The following is a 21,365-nucleotide window of genomic DNA, read 5'->3' on the forward strand; positions in this document are numbered from 1 at the left end:
AACACTTGATGATAATTCTGAAGAACCAAAAGATTTATTGGAAGCAGAGAGGAAAAGTAAAAGGAGTAAAATTTGGTGATGAAAATACAAAGTTTTTTCATACTAGAGCATCCATTAATTACAGACATAATAAAATTGCTATGCTCCTAAATGATGATCAAATGGAAATAGCATATCATGCTGGAAAGGCTGGGATTCTTTGGGAAGCTTTCAAAAAGAGATTAGGAAAATCTGAGGGGCACATAATGCACTTTGATTTACAAGATCTGCTTGGACACCAAATAAATCCAGATATTTTCAGTGACATTGAAAACCTTTTTTAGATGAAGAGATTAACAATATTGTTAAGGAGCTGTCAAGCGACAAATCCCCTGGACCTGATGGTTTTAATAATGAGTTCTTAAAAGCATGTTGGGACATTATTGGACCTGATGTTACAAAATTTATTCATGCTTTCCATGAAGGTAATATTTCTCTTGAGAGCATCAATACATCATACATCACATTAATCCCCAAGAATGATGCACCTCTCACCCCAAATGACTTTAGGCCAATTTCACTACTTAATGGGGTGCTCAAGATCATAACCAAATTACTAGCAAACAGATTGCAAAAGGTTATTCTGCAAATGATACACATCAACCAGTATGGTTTTCGTAAAGACAGGGTTATCCAGGATTGCTTGGGGTGGTCTTATGAGTATATTCATTAATGCCTGAAATCTAAAGAGGAAATGCGTGTTATCAAGTTAGATTTCGAAAAAGCATTTGATACCATTGAGCATCAAGCAATTATTGATATTCTTAGAGATAAAGGTTTGGTAACAAGTGGATTTCTTGGATCCAAATGATCTTTAACTCTGCTTCAATAGATGTGTTACTAAATGGAGTCCCAGGTAAAAAAATATCGTTTGAGAGGGGTGAGACAAGGGGATCCCTTATCCCCACTTTTGTTTGTTTTGGCTGCAGAGCTTTTACAGTCAGTGATTAAGAAAGCAATGGGGCTTGGACTTGTACAAGCACCTTTGCAAATTAACTCATGCTCTGATTTCCCAGTTGTACAATATGCAGATGACACACTGCTGATCATGCAAGCTGATTCCAGACAACTACTTTGCCTCAAAGCCCTATTAAACACTTTTGCAGATGCCACTGGTCTCAGAGTAAACTATCAGAAGTCTATCATGGTCCCTATTAATATTCAAGAGGAGAGGGCACAAGTGTTGGCAGGAACTCTTAATTGTCAGATGGGTCACTTTCCATTCACATATCTTGGGCTACCTCTAGGGCTATATAAACCAACGGTGGAACAATGTCTCTCAATGGTTAATAGATTTGCTAGAATACTTGCTGGCATTGCCACTTTTATGACTTATGCAGGTAGATTGTTAATGGTCAAATCTATTTTGGCCTCTCTCACAATTTTCTTTATGAGTTGTCTGGATGTACCAGTTACCATCAAGCATCAGATTTTAAAATACTTCAGACACTGCTTATGGAGGGGGCCAGGCATGGAGGATCATAGGCCTGCCCTAGTAAAATGGACAACTGTCTGTAGACCTAAGAACCAGGGAGGACTAGGAGTTATGGAAATATTTACACAGAACAAAGCTCTACTTATGAAAAATTTGCACAATTCTATAACAGACGTGATATTCCTTGGGTAAAATTGATTTGGGAAACACACTACTCTGAAAACAAGCTTACAGGGGATGAATTAGTGGGATCTTTCTGGTGGAAGGCAAATCTGCAACTAATTCAACACTATAAAGGCTTAGCAAGGTGCAATTTGGGAGATGGTAGAAGTGCTTTCTTCTGGAGTGATTTGTGGGCTCAGGAACTCCTACAACATAAATTCCCACACCTCTTCTCTTTTGTGATTAATCATAGGCTCACTGTGCAACAGGTCATCAGCCCAGAATATTTGGAAGATTTATTTAACCTGCCTCTGACAATAGAGGCACATGAGCAATTCTTGCAATTGGAAGATATTTTTTATTCACTGAGGCAATCACAATTCCAGAACTTGACATATACATGGAGCTACATTTGGGGCAATAAGCACTATTCTTCAGCCAAAGCATATAATGTTATGATTGGTTACAAAATAACTCCTCCACACTTCAATTGGATCTGGAATTCTTCATGCTAACCTAAACATAAAATGTTCTTCTGGATGTTATTACATGATAGGCTAAATACAAGAAATCTTTTGATAAGAAAAACCTTTGTTCTGGAGGACTACAACTGTGCAGTCACAGAGTGCCAACAGGAGGAAACTCTTCATCATCTATTCTGAGGATGTCCTTTTGCCAGGAGATGTCGGGACTACATATGTCCCAGCAGAACACCAGATCTGTCTGTCTTAGAAGCTTTTCAGGACATCAAGGATAAATTGAGACTCCCCCTTTTCATGGAAATAATAATTCTCAGCTCTTGGGCAATATGGATCTCAAGAAACAACAAGATCTTTGAACATATTCAGCCAACTTTCCAAGGATGGAAGCAAATCTACTTGATGGAGATGAAGTTACTCAAGAATAGAATTAGACCAAAGTATGCCAATCATTTCCTCTCTTGGCTGGATCTCCAAGGATAAATATTTTTGGTAGCCTCCCTAGCTGCCTAGTCTTAGTATTAGATTTTCTTAGTCTTAGTTTTTTTGTAGTTGTCTTTTCCTTGTAGTTTCTTAGCCATCTCTTTGTTCTTTTTTAGTTTCTTAGCTTCTTTAGGGGGCTTCTCTCAAGCCCTTGTTTTTCTTTTTGTCTTTGTTGTACTGCACTTTGGCACTTTGTTATTTATAAAAATTGCAGTGGGGTGTTTACCCTACTGTTTATAGTCAAAAAAAGTGACCTCTCTTTCTCCGAGAGATTGGTCGAACAACAAGTTCTCGTATATCTATCCGACGCTACTAGCTACATATATACAATATAATATCCCTTACAAACCCTAACATCTAAGGTCTATTTCAACTTCCATATGGTATTCTCCGGCTTTATTTATGACGTGGTCAAGAAAGAATCCCGCCAATTCCTCTTGAATAGCTCGTATGCGATCATGTCGTAGGAGTTCATCCCGCATCTGCCACATCTAATTTGAAGAAGTGGGTCAATACATATATATGAATTAAACTCAACACAAATGATGGTAATAAAATAAAATTGTGAATTCTTTTGTTTACGTACCTCATATTGTTTTTCAGAGTAGCCCGCTTAGAGGTCGTCGAGTTGTAGATGAACTCGCAAACGTAGTATCCACAAAAATCATTCCCGGCTTCCTGCCACAAGCACTTTATGAGAAATAGAGTTCAATCAAATTGATAATCAAGCATGCTAAATGGTATTGATGGAACTAGCTAGAATCAATGGGAGATGCGCGGAACTAGCTAGTAGTACTTACTTTCGGGTGTTTAAATTGCAGCTCCGTCGGTAGTCCCAGCGTAATTACGGTGAACTCTTTCCGAACCCTGCCAGACAAAGAGAATAATTACTTGATATCAGGAAATGAACAAAGTTGCCGATGGTGCAATAATGATCGATATCAATTGAACTTACTTCTGGAGCGTATCAGTCATGTCCGCATACTCCTGGGGATCTTTTCTTCTTGAGGATAAGACATTACTATTCCAGCTTCAAGCTTAATCTCTAGCAAAATAAAGTGGAATCTATGCACGCATGCATAACTCATCAATTACATTACTATAATTAACCTCGAGTAAGGGAAACCAAATATGCACAAGATAATAACACTCACTTGAAGTTGTAAGGAAAGAGTATTTTATCTTTGTTTTGATTTTTAAGCAACGATTGTAGCAAGTTGTCCTCAGTTTCGAAGACATTGTGTTTGACCGTCCATTCATGTATGATATTTGGGTTAATGAACCCAATGTCATAGATATCTTCTTTTCTGCATTCGACGATCTTCAACCTACATAATATAGTGAGGATAGTTATATATACATGCAATGAAAGAGCTGAGCTATATATAGAGACTTAATTATTACAGAAGTAGTACTTACAGACAGTAGCAAGTCACGAGTGTTTTGTCGAGGGCCTTTTGATTGTATAACTGTAATAACTTGTCAAATTCAACATTCAAAATATCCATTCCAACGAGGTCGTGCTCCTCTTTAATTCTCATTGTCAAAGTTTGCTTCCCAGACTGGCGGCATCTTTCCATGTACCATTCATGGAGTCTTCGCATCATCGTTGTTAGAGGAGGAGGATGATCAGGTTTGACGAGAGGCTGCCCGTACTGGAATCTGAATTTGTCCACCTCCATTGTTTCAAACTCTATATCATCGGTCAGGTAATCAACATGATTGGTACCGGGCACCATCCCCGGATGATTAGCAACAATATCGCTAGACACCTTGAGCGGGGGGGGGCACGTTTGCTTCGCCTGTTCGCCGAGCTGGGGAATTTTTTTTACCACTTCTTCGTTCTGCTAACCTTGCATCACTGCAAGTGCATAGTGCGCACATAGTTGGAATCTGGCGGAGGCAGTGGTGGTCGCTTCAGGGCATCGATAGTCCGCTTCACTTTCACCAGATCTATATTTCCTTCGGAGGTGGAGGTTTCCGTGCAAAAAAAGTCCCTCACTTGGGCACAACTGATGTCCCCATTTTCCTTGTCAGTCCTCTCATATGATAACTTTTCCGGAGCCTTGAGAGATGGACCGTACTTGAATTTCTTAACTCCTCTGCTTGTACTGCTAGCCACCAGAGCGACGGTCTCTCTCTTCCGCCATTGCTAACACGGTGGAGTCCGCTGACACGCTGGAGGTGGCGGAGTGCTCCGACGAGTCGGAGGAGGCAAAGGAGGAGCCGTAGTGCCTTCACACATCACAGGAGGCGGAGTGCTCATCGGAGGAGGCAAAGAAGGAGCCGGAGTGCCATCACGCACTGGAGGAGGTGGATGAGGAGGCGGAGTTCCCTGATCACTCGCCGGAGGAGGAGACGGAGTGCCCTGACTCGCCGGAGGAGGAGGATGAGGCGTCCAGTTTGGAAGCTTGATGTACTCCTTCCGCCATAGACATGGAGTCTTCAGAGCAAGATCCAGCTGAATCTCCCCTTCACCTGTAGGGTGGTCAAGCTCGAGCTCCTCAAATCCCTCCATTACTTCATCCGCCATCACAACAGCATAGCCCTGTGGAATCGGACGATAGTGAAAAGTTCCGTCGGGTTGAGGAGGTGCAACCATGCCGACAACCACCTTCAAGGTGATGTTTTGCCATTTCGTCATAAGCTGGCAATGTTGAGCCTTCGTGATAGCATCCACGGGGTAGCTAGGAGCCATGAAGTCAGGCTGTTGAACGAGCTCCGGGGAAGCCACGCTGCTTCTCCGGTGAGATGGCGGGGTAGCTTCTGGGGTAGCTTCGTGCCGCTAAGATGGTTGGTCGGCAGCTCGCTGGCTCTCAACTTGTTCCTCTAGCTTTAGTACTCTTGCATTGAGCTTCTGTATATTGCTCAGCTCTTATTTCCTCTTCCTCTCCCTGGTTTTGTAACCGTCTGTGCCTGGAAACCCAATCTTCCATGCAACAGAGCCTGGCGTGCCTCGTGTTTGTCCAGGGTGCTCAGGATTCCCGAGGGCCTCAGTCAGCTCGTCATTCTCTCTGTCGGGAATGAACATCCCTTCCTGCGCTGCCTTGATTGCTGCCTGAAGCTTCATGACGGGTATTGCAAGTTGCTTGTCCGTCCAACGACACTTCCCTGTTTTAGGGTCCAAAGTTCCCCCAACCCCGAAGAACCAAGTCCTTGAACGGTCTGGCCAGTTCAATGTCTCTGTTTCGACCCCTTTAGTAATCAAGCCAGTCTCAGCTTTGTCCCACAACGGACGGGCTTTGAGGTAGTCGTCTGACCCCATGCGATGGTGATACAGCTTCTTTGCAGCATTCATCTTGTTTATCTCTGACATTTTCTTACTCTTGTCCGATGTCTTGTAGGCCACAAATGCAGGCCAGTGATCTCTTATCTTCTCAAATCGGCCGGTGAATTCTGGAGTCTTCCCTTTGTCGACATACATTGATTTCAACTCTTTCTTCCACCTCCTGAATAGATCTGCCATCTTCTTAAGAGCACACACCTTGACCAGTGGCTCTATAACTGGCTTATTCGGATCCTCCTCTGGCAGTAGGGTGAAATTTACCTTTAGTGAGGTCCAAAGATCATCTTTCTCTCTATCAGTGACATAAGAAACTGGAGGGTCTTCTTTCTTAGGCTTATTCCATAGTTGGATGCTGATCGGGATGTTGTCCCTAAAAATAGCTCCGCACTGAGCAGAAAATGCATCCTTGGTCCGCCTGGGTTCCATCGGTTGGCCATCGTCTGTGATTGCTGTTATCGTGAACCTTTCCTCCGGGTGCAACCTTTTCTTCGGGCCTCTTCTCGTTACCGAAGTTTGGCTCGATCCGGAGGGCTATAAAAGAAGAAAGAAGAGTTAATATATGTACATACCAAAACAATTAATGCATCAATTAGCTAGTCAACACAGGCTTAACTAATATATATACCTCGTCGGACTTTCCAACAGCTGATCCCGACACCGTTCGGTCACCGGAGTCGTCATCATGGTCTCCTTCTTCCACCGGCATTCGGTCGCCGGAGCCATCATGATCATGACTTTCCTCCACCATTGTTTGATCACCGGAGCCTACTTCATCCTCTCCTTCCATACCATCGGTGTCATTGAGAAACAACAAGACATCACCTCCTTCGAAGATTATATCCCCCAACAAATGTTCTTTTTCCAAGTCTCTTTGTTGATCGATAGTTTCTGCAAATATTACAACATGACAATTAATATACAAACATGAGTGATGGATATATTAGTGGCAAACATAGACCTAGCTAGCTAATCACAACAAGGAATATTAATTAGTGGCCTCGATGCTTCTACGGTTTGGGGTGGCCTCGACAACGCTTCTACGGTTTGGGGTGGCCTCGACAACAATGCTCTTTTAACTCAGTAAATTTGGGTGGCCTCGATGCTTCTAGGGTTTGGGGTGGCCTCGGCAATGCTTCTAGGGTTTGGGTGGCCTCGACGCTTCTAGGGTTTGGTCGGGCAAGAGGGGGTTGATCGACGTCCCCCCTCATGTTGAAGAGTTACAAGAGTTCTCTCATGAATGTCTGACGTCCGAACTGCCTCTCTCATGAATGTCAAACAAGGGATTTAACAAAATGGCGCCATTCTGGATGTGCAGAAAATGGGCCATATTTTTCCTAATCTCATCTGCCCTTCTATATGTCATGGTGTCTAGTGTCAAATGATTCAAGAAAACCATGGCTCCATCATTAGTCGGAAGTAACAGGCGCATAATGGTACGAAGCTCTCCAAAATTGTTTTGGAACGTAGTCCCGGATAGGATAATTAGCTTTTTGGTACGAAGTTCAGCAAGAGCCTTCTGAATATCGCTATTTGGAAGGCCTTTGCTGAAATTCGTATGAAAAAGCGAATGATTCTATCCGGAACTCCGTTCCAAAACAAATTTGAAGAGCTTCGTAGCATCATACACCTGTTACTTCCGACAAATGATGTAGCCATCCATAATGGGGTCATTCTTGATAAATCTCGACCCTCGACCCCTCGACAACCCTCGACCCTCGACCCATCGGCGATCCTCGACCCTTGACCCCCCGGCGACCCTCGACCCTCTACCCTAGTTCCCGACCCTCGACCGCTCGATGACCCTTGACCCTCGACCCCTCGACGACCCTCGACCCTCAACCCCTCAAGGATCCTCGAACCTCGACCCCTCGGCGACCCTCGACCCTCAACCGCTCGGCAATCCTCGACACCCTCGTTCCCGATAAAAAATAAGAAGAGGAAGAAGAAGAAGAAAAAGAGGAGGAGAAGAAGTAATAGAGGAGAAGAAGAAAAAATATAAGAAAAAAAAAGAGGAGAAGAAGAAGGAATAGAGGAAGAAGAAAAAAAGAGGAGAAGAATACGGAATAGAGGAGTCGGGACGGGGGCGGCTCACAACGGGGGTGTCCGGCGGGGGCGCGAGGGCCGGGACAGGGGTGTGGCCGGGTGTGCTCGGGGGCGGCGGATGGCGTCGGCTGGCAAGGGCAATGGCGGCGGGGGCGAGGGAGACGATGACGGTGTCGGCTGGCGAGGGTGATGGCGGGGGCGGCGTGCGAGGGAGCCGACAACAATGGGGGCGAGCCGGGACGCAGGGGCGTGCTCGGGGGAGCGGACGGCGACAGCGTGGGCTACGGACGGCATCGGCATGGGCTTGGGGTGGGGCAGGGGCACGGGCGATGGCATCGGGGCAGCCTGGTGACGTCGAGGAGGTCGGCATCATCAGGGGGAACTGCAAGATGAAAATGAAAATTTTTACAAGTGTTTCTTATATACATGAAGCTTTGGTCCCGGTTCGTGGCACTAACCGGGGCCAATGCCCACCTTTGGTCCTGGTTCGTGCCATCAACCGGAACCAATGCCCTGCGCGTGGCACAGCCGCGGTGCGGTGGGATGTTTAGTCCCACCTCGCTAGCTGAGACGCGTCCGGAGTGGTTTATAAGCTCTGCCCCGCCATCTCTCTCGAACTCCTCTGAACCGCAGGCCTACGAGCTTAATCTCACACTGCTATGCATGTGGGCCTACTAGGCCTTCTGCGGGCCTCAATCCTGGCCCAACTAGCTGGGTTTCTAGTCGTATTCAGGCCGTGGTGGCCCAGTAGGTGACATTTTTTTCTGTTTTTTGTTTTCTTTTTGGATTTATTTATTTTTTTTGTTTCTACTTACAGCTAAATACTTACAGTTTTTCAGTGATTCTTTTTGCTGTTAGGTCACAAAAATTATAGACTTTCTGTTAGTGCCATTAATTTTCAAATTTGAATAGTTTAAATTTGAATTCTTCTAAATTTGTGTGAATCACTAGTTTGTGAATAACTTTACTATAAAAATAGATTTTTGAGTGATTCTTTTTCCTACTATTTAATATTATTGTGTTTTATCATTATATTCAATTTGGTGATTTTTAGGTTATTTTAAATGTTTGTTTTAATCAAAAACAGATTTTGTTATTTTAGTTTGCTATTAAAGTTTCTAACAAAAAATTTCTTTATGAAAATTCTTTTTTCCATTAATGTTTTAAACAGAAAATACTTTGATAATTTTAGTTGCATAAATTTAATATAATTTTAGTTTCAAAAATACTAGAGGTTTATAAAAGCTTTTTAGTTGATTCCTTTTGCTATTAGAGTTTTATAAAAGCTTTTTAGTTGATTCGTTTTGCTATCGAAGAATATTATAGTTTTGTTTTAGTTGATCATAACAGAATATTTAATTGATTATTTTTAGTTCATTATTTTTGCTATTAGTTCATTCTTTGAGCTAAATGACCCTAGAATTGAAAAGCACTACAAATGAACTCTGAAAAGGTTGAAAGTTGGCATGGTATCATCATTTCACCCACATAGTATATGCTAAAAAGTTGAAAGGGTTAAGGCAAAAACTGGATGCACTTCGTGTACAAAATGGACAATCTCTTTCGAAGTATCAGGGTTTCCGAGGAAAACTCATCTGTTACAAAGGCATTTCATTTTTTTGAACTTCTTTGAACTCCTGACTTTTTGTGTGTTCAAAATGCACCATTCAAAGCCGGATCATCAATTTTCAACCCTTTCTGACTTCATTTGGTATTTTTCATGCATTTACTGATTTTTTGAGCTAAATGACCCTGAAATTGAAAAGCACTACAAATGAACTCTGAAAAGGTTGAAAGTTGGCATGGTATCATCATTTCACCCACATAGAATGTGCTAAAAAGTTGAGAGGGTTACGGCAAAAAATGGATGCACTTCATGTACAAAATGGACAATCTCTTTCGAAGTATCGGGGTTTCGGACGAAAACTCATGTGTTACAAAGGGATTTCATTTTTTTGAACTTATTTGAACTCCAGACTTTTTGTGTGTTCAAAGTGCACCATTCAAAGCCACATCATCAATTTCAACCCTTTCTGACTTCATTTGTTATTTTTCATGCATTTACTGATTTTTTTTGAACTAAATGACCCTGAAAATGAAAAGCACTACAAATGAACTCTCAAAAGGTTGAAAGTTGGCATGGTATCATCATTTCACCCACATAGAATGTGTTAAAAAGTTGAGAGGGTTACGGCAAAAACTGGATGCACTTCGTGTACAAAACGGACAGTCTCTTTCGAAGTACCAGGGTTTCGGACGGAAACTCATCTGTTACAAAAGGCATTTCATTTCTTCACATGTAACTGCAGTGATATTCTAGATCAAAGGCATCATAATAATAGTTGTGGAGAGAAAGTGTTCACTTTTTCTTTGCTTATTGCGCCGTAACCATGGATAATCTTCATCGTTTAACAGGGTGCTTGGGTCAGCGTTGACTTTGAAGGGAGGAATTTCATGAAACTTTTCATAATCTTCATACATGTTTGTCTTGCCCTCCAATCCCACGATGTCTCTTTTTCCTAAAAGAACTATGTGGCGCTTTGGCTCATCGTATGATGTATGCGCTTCCTTATCTTTTCTTTTTCTCAGTTTGGTAGACATGTCCTTCACATAGAAAACTTGTGCCACATCATTGGCTAGGACGAATGGTTTGTCTGTGTACCCAAGATTGTTCAGATCCACTGTTGTCATTCCGTACTGTGGGTCTACCTGTACCCCGCCTCCTGACAGATTGACCCATTTGCACCGAAACAAAGGGAGCTTAAAATCATGTCCATAGTCAAGTTCCCATATGTCCACCATGTAACCATAATATGTTCTTGTGTTCATCGACATACGGGGTCACCAAGGTAGAATTCTGTAGAACTTTGTAGTGTCCTTGAGACCAAGAATGCACGTCCCTACATATTATCGAGTCCCCTCCTAGCGTGCCTTTTCCACTCAGTCTCCCCTCATACCGCGATTGAGGGAGACCACTCTTCTTAAGGTCAGGAATGAAGTCAACACAAAACCGAATGACATCCTCTGTTTGATGGCCCATGGAGATGCTTCCTTCTGTCCTAGTGCGGTTACGGACATATTTCTTTAGGACTCCCATGAACCTCTCAAAGGGGAACATATTGTGTAGAAATACAGGACCCAGAATGATAATCTCGTTGACTAGATGAACTAGGACGTGCATCATGATATTGCAGAAGGATGGTGGGAACACCAGCTCAAAACTACCAAGATTGCGCCACATCACTCCTTAACCTTGGTAGTATTTCTGGATTGATCACCTTCTGAGAGATTGCATTGAGGAATGAACATAACTTCACAATGGCTAATCGAACATTTTCCGATAGAAGTCCCCTCAATGCAACCGGAAGCAGCTGCGTCATAATCATGTGGCAGTCATGAGACTTTAGGTTCTGGAACTTTTCCTCTAGCATATTTATTATTCCCTTTATATTCGATGAGAAGCTAGACGGGACCTTCATACTGAGCAGGCATTCAAAGAAGATTTTCCTTCTCTTCTTTGGTAAGAGCGTAGCTGGCAGGACCTTCATACTACTTTGGAGGCATGCCATCTTTTTCGTGCACATGTTGCTGGTCCTCCCGTGCCTCTGGTGTATCTTTTGTCTTCCCATACACGCCCAAGAAGCCTAGCAGGTTCACGCAAAGATTCTTCGTCACGTGCATCACATCGATTGAAGAGTGGACCTCTAGGTCTTTCCAGTAGGGTAGGTCCCAAAATATAGATTTCTTCCACATGGGTGCGCATCCCTCAGCGTCATTTGGAACAGATAGTCCGTTGGGACCCTTTCCAAATATTACTTGTAAATCATTGACCATAGCAAGTATGTGATCACCGGTATGGACGGCGGGATTCTCCCGGTGATCTGCCTCGCCTTTGAAATGCTTGTCTTTCTTTCGACATTGATGGTTGGTCGGAAGAAATCGATGATGCCCCAGGTACACATTCTTCCTGCATTTGTCCAGATATATACTTTCGGTGTCATCTAAACAGTGTGTGCATGCGTGGTATCTCTTGTTTGTCTATCCTGGAAGGTTACTGAGAGCAGTCCAATCCTTGATGGTTACAAATAGCAACACATGTAGGTCAAATTCCTGCTGTTTGTGATCATCCCACACACGTACACCGTTTCCATTCCACAGTTGTAAAAGTTCTTCAACTAATGGCCTTAGGTGCACATCAATGTCGTTGTCGGGTTGCTTAGGGACTTGGATGAGAACTGGCATCATAATGAACTTCCGCTTCATGCACAGCCAATGAGGAAGGTTATAGATGCATAGAGTCACAGGCCAGGTGTTGTGATTGATGCTTGATACGTCTCCATCATATATATAATTTTTGATTGTTTCATGCCAATATTCTTCAACTTTCATATACTTTTGGCAACTTTTTATACTATTTTTGGGACTAACATATTGATCCAGTGCCCAGTACCAGCTCCTGTTTGTTGCATGTTTTATGTTTCACAGAAAACCCATATCAAACGGAGTCCAAACGGGATAAAAACGTACGGAGAATTATTTTGGAATATTTGTGATTTTTGAGAAGTAAAATCAACGCAAGACGGTGCCCGAGGTGGCCAGAAGATAGGGGCGCGCCCCAAGGAGGCTGGCGCGTCGTGGACTCTCCTGGGCCCCCCGTAAGGCGGTTGACGCTCTTCTTTTGCCGCAGGAAAACTAATTTTATGAGAAAAATCAGGGCGAAAGATTCACCCCAATCGGAGTTACGGATCTCCGGATATAAAAGAAACGGTGAAGGGGAAGGATCTGAGAACGCAGAAACACAGAGAGACAGATCCAATCTCGGAGGGGCTCTCGCCCCTCCCACGCCATGGGAGCCAAGGACCAGAGGGGAAACCTTCTTCCATCTAGGGAGAAGGTCAAGGAAGAAGAAGAAGAAGAAGGGGGGCTCTCTCCCCCTTGCTTCCGGTGGCGCCGGAACGCCGCCGGGGGCCATCATCATCACCGCAATCTTCACCAATAACTTCACCGCCTTCATCACCAACTCTTCCCCCCTCTATGCAGCGGTGTAACCCCTCTCCTACCCTCTATAAACTCTACTTAAAGATGGTGCTCAACGCTATATATTATTTCTCAATGATGTATGGCTATCCTATGATGTTTGAGTAGATTCGTTTTGTCCTATGCGTTGATTAATGATCGTGATTGGTTTGAATTGCATGTTTTATTATTGGTGATGTCCTATGGTCTTCTCCATGTCGCGCAAGCGTGAGGGATGCCCGCTGTAGGGTTTGCAATATGTTCATGATTTGCTTATGGTGGGTGGCGTGAGTGAACAGAAGCACAGACCCGAGTAAGTAGGTTGTTTGTGTATGGGATAAAGGGGACTTGATGCTTTAATGCTATGGTTGGGTTTTACCTTAATGAATCTTTAGTAGTTGCAGATGCTTGCTAGAGTTCCAATCATAAGTGCATATGATCCAAGAAGAGAAAGTATGTTAGCTTATGCCTCTCCCTCAAATAGAATTGCAATAGTGATTACCGGTCTAGTTATCGATCGCCTAGGGACAAATAACTTTCTCATAACAAAAAGCTCTCTACTAATATTTACTTTATTGCATCTTTATCTAAACAACCCCTAGTTTATATTTATGTGCTCTTTATTATCTTGGGAAACCTATCCAACAACACCTACAAAGTACTTCTAGTTTCATACTTGTTCTAGGTAAAGTGAGCGTCAAGCGTGCGTAGAGTCGTATCAGTGGCCGATAGGACTTGAGAGAGTATTTGTTCTACCTGTAGCTCCTCGTTGGGTTCGACACTCTTACTTCTCGAAAGAGGCTACAACTATCCCGACTTGCGGGTCATCAAGACCTTTTTCTGGCGCCGTTGCCGGAGAGTCATAGCGTGGGGTGAATATTCTCATGTGCGCTTGTTTGCTTTATCACTAAGTAATTTTTACTTGTTGTTCTTAGTTGTTCTCTATCTTTAGTTATGGATATGGAACACGAAATACCAAAAAAATAGGTGTAGATGCTACTCATGGAGATGGGGAACCTCCTAAAACCCTCGATGCTTGTTATGTGAAAGAAATTGTTTACTACTTTAATAATGCTGAGAAAACCCCATTCAACTTTGTTATGGGAGACACGTTGGATCAACGTGAATACTTTAGGGATTCCGCTTGACACAAAAAGGGAAACTATTATGGGATCAAATTTCTATGTTGTGTTGGTATGCTCGTCAACTATGCGTGATACATGATTATACTTGTTGCTCTAGGATGAAGGCTCCACACCTTCCCTTTTCATGCAAATTCAATGATAATGAAACCTTAGCTTCTTATGCTAATGGTAGATATGATTACTATGATGTGGAACAAATAGAAGAATTTGTTGCTTTTATGGGTGCTTATGAGATTGAATCTATGTTTAAAGAGTTTGATGATTTTGATGATGCAGTTTGTAGACCTAAATTTTTGCTATACTTAGATATTGCTATAAAAATTATGAATACAATTACAATATTAATGCATTTATTGAGAAAGTCTCCGCTATCCAAGAAGAGACTAATATTTTGCAGGAAGCTATGGAAGAAGAAATTGATGGAAATGTGAGCTCATTGGATGAAAAAGATGATGAGGAGAGCGAAGAACAAAAGGAGGAAGAGCAGATTGATCACCCGTGCCCACCTTCTAATGAGAGTAACTCTTCAACTCATACATTGTGTAATTCCCCTTCGTTCTTACCGAAGGATGATTGCTATGATGATTGCTATGATCTCTTGAATTTGTTTGAAATATCCCTTTTTGATGATGTTTGCTATGCTTGTGGCCAAGATGCCAATATGAATTATGCTTATGGAGATGAACTTGCTATAGTTCCTTATGTTAAACATGAAATTGTTGCTATTGCACCCACGCATGATAGTCCTATTATCTTTTTGAATTCTCTCGACTACCATATATCGGAGAAGTTTGCGCTTAGTAAGGATTGTATTGATGGGTTGCTTTTTACCATTGCTCATGATGATTTTGATGAATGTAATATGCATGTGCTTGATGCTCCTACTTGCAATTATTATGAGAGAGGAACTATATCTCCGCCTCTTTATGTTTCCAATATGATAGAATTGCAAGAAACTGTTTATACTATGCATTGGCCTTTACTATGTGTGCATGAATTGTTCTTTTATGACATGCCGATGCATAGGAAGAGAGTTAGACTTCGTAATTGCTTGATATATGTTACTTTGTGCTCACTACTAAATCACAAATCATTGTTAATTAAAATTGGCTTTGATATACCTTGGGATCCGGGTGGATCCATTACTTGAGCATTATATGCCTAGCTTAATAGCTTTAAAGAAAGCGCTACCGGAGAGACGACCCGGAAGTTTTAGAGAGTCATTTATTTCTGTTGAGTGCTTTTATATAGTTTAAAAACAAAAAAATAAAAAGGGGAACCTAAAAATTTTCAAAAAGGAAAGTGAAAGTGAGAAAGACAAGCATTGTTGAAGTGGGAGCTAGCCTTGAACTTTGTTCATGCTCATGGAAACTTTGTGAATCTTGATTACAGAAACTTTTCAAAAAAAATAATTATCCCCTTGTACAATTCCATTGTATTATAAAAATAATGTGCCAAAGTTTTCCTTTAGGATGTTTACAATGCTTGTTGGTTTGTACGGTGCAGGACAGAAACTTTGGTTGTAGTGCGCGATTTTACATTTTTATCTGGAACGTCAAATGGTTCTGATTCCTTTTGCACTATCTTTATGTACAAATTGTTCATTTTTTTTTAATTTCTATAGAATTTTTGGGGTCCCAGAAGTATGGTGAATGTTCAGATTGCTACAGACTGTTCTGTTTTTGACAGATTCTGTTTTTGATGCATAGTTTGCTTGTTTTGATGAATCTATCAATTTCTATTAGTGGATTAAGCCATGAAAAAGCTATATTACAGTAGATACAATGCAAAAACAAAATACGAATTGATTTGCTACAGTACTTAGAGTAGTGATTTGCTCTATTATACTAACGGATCTTACCGAGTTTTCTGTTGAAGTTTTGTGTGGATGAAGTGTCTAATCGAGGAGGTCTCGATATGAGGAAAAGGAAGAGAGGCAAGAGCTCAAGCTTGGGGATGCCCGAGGCACCCCAAGTAAATATTCAAGGAGACTCAACCGTCTAAGCTTGGGGATGCCCCGGAAGGCATCCCCTCTTTCTTCAACAAGTATCAGTATGTTTTCGTATTCGTTTTGATATGTGCAAGTCTTGGAGTGTCTTTTGCATTTAGTTTACATTTTTCTTTTATGCACCATGCTGGTATGAGATAGTCCTTGGTTGATTTATAGAATGCTCATTGCACTTCACTTAAATCTTTTGAGTATGGCTTTATAGAATGCTTCATGTGCTTCAATTATATCATTTGAAGTTTGGATTGCCTGTTTCCCTTTACATAGAAAACCGCCATTTGTAGAATGCTCTTTTGCTTCACTTAAATTTGTTAGAGCGTGGGCATATCTTTTGTAGAAAGAATTAAACTCTCTTGCTTCACTTATATCAATTTAGAGAGATGATAGGAATTGGTCAATCACATGGTTAGTCATAAAATCCTACATAAACTTGTGGATCACTGAATATGATATGTTTGATGCCTTGCAATAGTTTTGCAATGTAAAGGTGATAATATATGGAAGGTACTAGTAGATGGTTGTGTTTAGTAAGGATGTTGGTGTTAAGGTTTGTGATTCCCGAAGCATGCACTTATGGTCTACTAACTATGTAACCAAATTGGCGCGCATTGTATTTTGATTGCTTATCTTTGCGTGAAGGTCGGGGGCGCGCGATGGTTAACTCCTACCAACCTCCCCCCTAGGAGTATGCGTGTAGTACTTTGTTTCAAGGGCTTTTAAATTTTTTCAACAAGTATGTGAGTTCTTTATGACTAATGTTGAGTCCATGGATTATACGCACTTTTACCTTTCCATCATTGCTAGCCTCTTCGGTACCGTGCATTGCCCTTTCTCACCACGAGAGTTGGTGCAAACTTCGCCGGTGCATCCAAACCCCGTGATATGATATGCTCTATCACACATAAGCCTCCTTGTATCTTCCTCAAAACAGCCACCATACCTACCTATCATGGCATTTCCATAGCCATTTCGAGATATATTGCCATGCAACTTCCATCATCATCATATACATGACTTGAGCATTTATTGTCATATTGCTTTGCATGATCGTAAGATAGCTAGCATGATGTTTTCATGGCTTGTCCGTTTTTTCATGTCATTGCCATGCTAGATCATTGCATATCCCGGTACACCGTCGGAGGCATTCATATAGAGTCATATCTTTGTTCTAGTATCGAGTTCTAATATCAAGTTGTAAGTAAATAAAAGTGTGATGATCATCATTATAGAGCATTGCCCCATGAAAAAAAAGGAAAAAAAAGAAAAAAAGGGAAAGGCCAAAGAAGCCTAAATAAAAAAGGGCGCCAAAGAAGCCCACCCAAAAAAAGAAAAAGAAGAAAAAAGAAAAGGGGCAATGTTACTATCCTTTTTACCACACTTGTGCTTCAAAGTAGAACCATGTTCTTCATATAGAGAGTCTCCTATATTGTCACTTTCATATACTCGTGGGAATTTTCATTATAGAACTTGGCTTGTATATTCCAACGATGGGCTTCCTCAAATGCCCTAGGTCTTCATGAGCAAGCAAGTTGGATGCACACCCACTTAGTTTTCAGTTTGAGCTTTCATACACTTATAGCTCTTAGTGCATCCGTTGCATGGCAATCCCTACTCCTCGCATTGACATCAATTGATGGGCATCTCCATAGCCCGTTGATTAGCCGCGTCGATGTGAGACCTTCTTCCTTTTTGTCTTCTCCACATAACCTCCACCATCATATTCTATTCCACCCATAATGTTATATCCATGGCTCATGCTAATGTATTGCGTGAGAGTTGAAAAAGTTTGAGAATACTAAAGTATGAAGCAATTGCTTGGCTGACACCGGGATAGGCATGAGGGGTACCTTGTGTTAAGAAAAGAGAGCATACCAGACTATATGATTTTGTAGGGATAACGTTCTGAAGCATTGATGTTTTGAAAGACATGATTGTTTGTTGGGATGCCCTAAGTATTATTGTTCTTATGTCAAATGATAGACTATTGCTTTGAATCACTCGTGTCTTAATATTCATGACGTGATTAGATATATGATCAAGATTATGCTAGGTAGCATTCCACATCAAAAATTATTTTTTTTATCATTTACCTACTCGAGGACGAGCAGGAATTAAGCTTGGGGATTCTGATACGTCTCCATCGTATATATAATTTTTTATTGTTCCATGCCAATATTCTTCAACTTTCATATACTTTTGGCAACTTTTTATACTATTTTTGGGACTAACATATTGATCCAGTGCCCAGTGCCAGTTCCTGTTTGTTGCATGTTTTATGTTTCACAGAAAACCCATATCAAACGGAGTCCAAACAGGATAAAAACGGACGGAGAATTATTTTGGAATATTTGTGATATTTGGGAAGTAAAATCAACACGAGACGGTGCCCGAGGTGGCCAGGAGATAGGGGGGGCGCCCCAGGGAGGCAGGCGCGCCCTGGACTCTCCTGGGGTCCCGTAAGGCAGTTAACGCTCTTATTTTGCCGCAAGAAAGCTAATTTTATGAGAAAAATCTGGGCAAAAGATTCGCCCCAATCGGAGTTACGGATCTCCGAATATAAAAGAAACGGTGAAGGGTAAGGATTTGAGAACGCAGAAACACAGAAAGACAGAGAGACGGATCCAATCTCGGAGGGGCTCTCGCCCCTCCCACGCCATGGGAGCCAAGGACCAGAGGGGAAACCCTTCTCCCATCTAGGGAGAAGGTCAAGGAAGAAGAAGAAGAAGGGGGGCTCTCTCCCCATTGCTTCCGGTGGCACCGGAACGCCGCCGGGGGCCATCATCATCACCGCGATCTTCACCAACAACTTCACCGCCTTCATCACCAACTCTTCCTCCCTCTATGCAGCGGTGTAACCCCTCTCTTACCCGCTGTAATCTCTACTTAAACATGGTGCTCAACGCTATATATTATTTCTCAATGATGTATGGCTATCCTATGATGTTTGAGTAGATCGATTTTGTCCTATGGGTTGATTGTTGATCGTGATTGGTTTGAATTGCATGTTTTATTATTGGTGCTGTCCTATGGTGCTTTCTGTGTCGCGCAAGCATGAGGGATGCCCGCTGTAGGGTTTGCAATATGTTCATGATTTGCTTATGGTGGGTGGCGTGAGTGAACAAAAGCACAGACCCGAGTAAGTAGGTTGTTTGCGTATGGGATAAAGGGGACTTGATGCTTTAATGCTATGGTTGGGTTTTATCTTAATGAATCTTTAGTAGTTGTGGATGCTTGCTAGAGTTCCAATCATAAGTGCATATGATCCAAGAAGAGAAAGTATGTTAGCTTATGCCTCTCCCTCAAATAGAATTGCAATAGTGATTACCGGTCTAGTTATCGATCGCCTAGGGACAAATAACTTTCTTGTAACAAAAAGCTCTCTACTAATATTTACTTTATTGCATATTTATCTAAACATCCCCTAGTTTATATTTATGTGCTCTTTATTATCTTGCAAACCTATCCAACAACACCTACAAAGTACTTCTAGTTTCATACTTGTTCTAGGTAAAGCGAGCGTCAAGCGTGCGTAGAGTCATATCAGTGGACGATAGGACTTGAGAGAGTATTTGTTCTACCTTTAGCTCCTCATTGGGTTCGACACTCTTACTTATCGAAAGAGTCTACAACTATCCCGTATACTTGCGGGTCATCACCTGCTCTGCTCCCCAAAAGGATTAATGCCATACGCGCTTAAACCAAACTATGCATTCCTTGCGTCACCTGCAAAGTCCTCCCAGTACTTTCTCTCGATTTTTCTCCACTGCGACCTATCAGCGGGTGCTCTCAACTTCCCGCCTTTCTTACGGTCCTCTCTGTGCCATCACATCAACTTGGGATGCTCTTTGTTTCTAAACAGACGTTTCAACCGTGGTATTATAGGAGCATACCACATCACCTTGGCCGGAATCCTCTTCCTGGGGCGCTCGCCGTCAACATTGCCAGGGTCATCTCTTCTGATCTTATACCGCAATGCACTGCATACCGGACATGTGTTCAAATCCTTGTACGCACCGCGGTAGAGGATGCAGTCATTAGGGCATGCATGTATCTTCTGCACCTCCAATCCTAGAGGGCATACAATCTTCTTTGCTACGTATGTACCGTCGAGCAATTCGTTATGAAAGCTTCGTCAATATTTTCAGTAGCTTCTCAAATCCTTTGTCAGGTACACCATTCTCTGCCCTCCACTGCAGCAATTCCAGTGTGGTACCGAGCTTTGTGTTGCCATCTTCGCAATTGGGGTACAACCCTTTTTTGTGATCCTCTAACATGCGATCGAACTTCAGCTTCTCCTTTACACTTTCACATTGTCTCTTTGCATAAACAATGACCCGGCGAAGATCATCATCGGGCACACCTTTTGGTTCCTCTTGATCTTCAGCTTCCCCCGTTGCAGCATCACCGTATTCAGGGGGCACATAGTTGTCATCATCCTCTTCTTCTTCGTTGTCTTCCATCATAACCCCTCTTTCTCCGTGCTTGGTCCAAACATTATAGTGTGGCATGAAACCCTTATAAAGCAGGTGGGTGTGAAGGGTTTTCGAGTCAGAGTAAGACCTCGTATTCACACATATAGGGCATGGACAACACATAAAACCATTCTGCTTGTTTGCCTCAGCCATTGCGAGAAAATTATTCACGCCCTTAATGTACTCAGAGGTGCGTCTGTTACCGTACATCCATTGCCGATTCATCTGCGTACATCATGAATAGATAAGTGACCAAATTAATAGAAGTTCATCATCACATTAAAACCAAAGTACATACATAGTTCTCATTGAACAACATATAGCTCTGCATAGCATCTAATTAAACCATACATTGAAACTATGTAAAACATTTCAATGCAACAACAAATGCGATCATAATCACAAATAAGGTAACAATTGATCCAACGGCATAATGATACCAAGCCTCAGTATGAATGGCATATTTTCTAATCTTTCTAATCATCAAGCGCATTGCATCCGTCTTGATCTTGTGATCATCGACGACATCCGCAACATGCAACTCCAATATCATCTTCTCCTCCTCAATTTTTTTTCAATTTTTCCTTCAAGTAATTGTTTTCTTCTTCAACTAAATTTAACCTCTCGACAATAGGGTCGGTTAGAATTTCTGGTTCACATACCTCCTAGATAAAAAATCTATGTCACGTTGATCGGCATAATTGTCATAAACATTAAATGAACCAAATAGTTATAAAAGATAATATATACCACATCCGAATTATAGACAGGACGAGGGCTGAGGGAGGCGCATACCA

This window comes from Triticum aestivum, chromosome 1B (genome assembly GCF_018294505.1).
Source record: "Triticum aestivum cultivar Chinese Spring chromosome 1B, IWGSC CS RefSeq v2.1, whole genome shotgun sequence".
NCBI lineage: Eukaryota > Viridiplantae > Streptophyta > Magnoliopsida > Poales > Poaceae > Triticum > Triticum aestivum.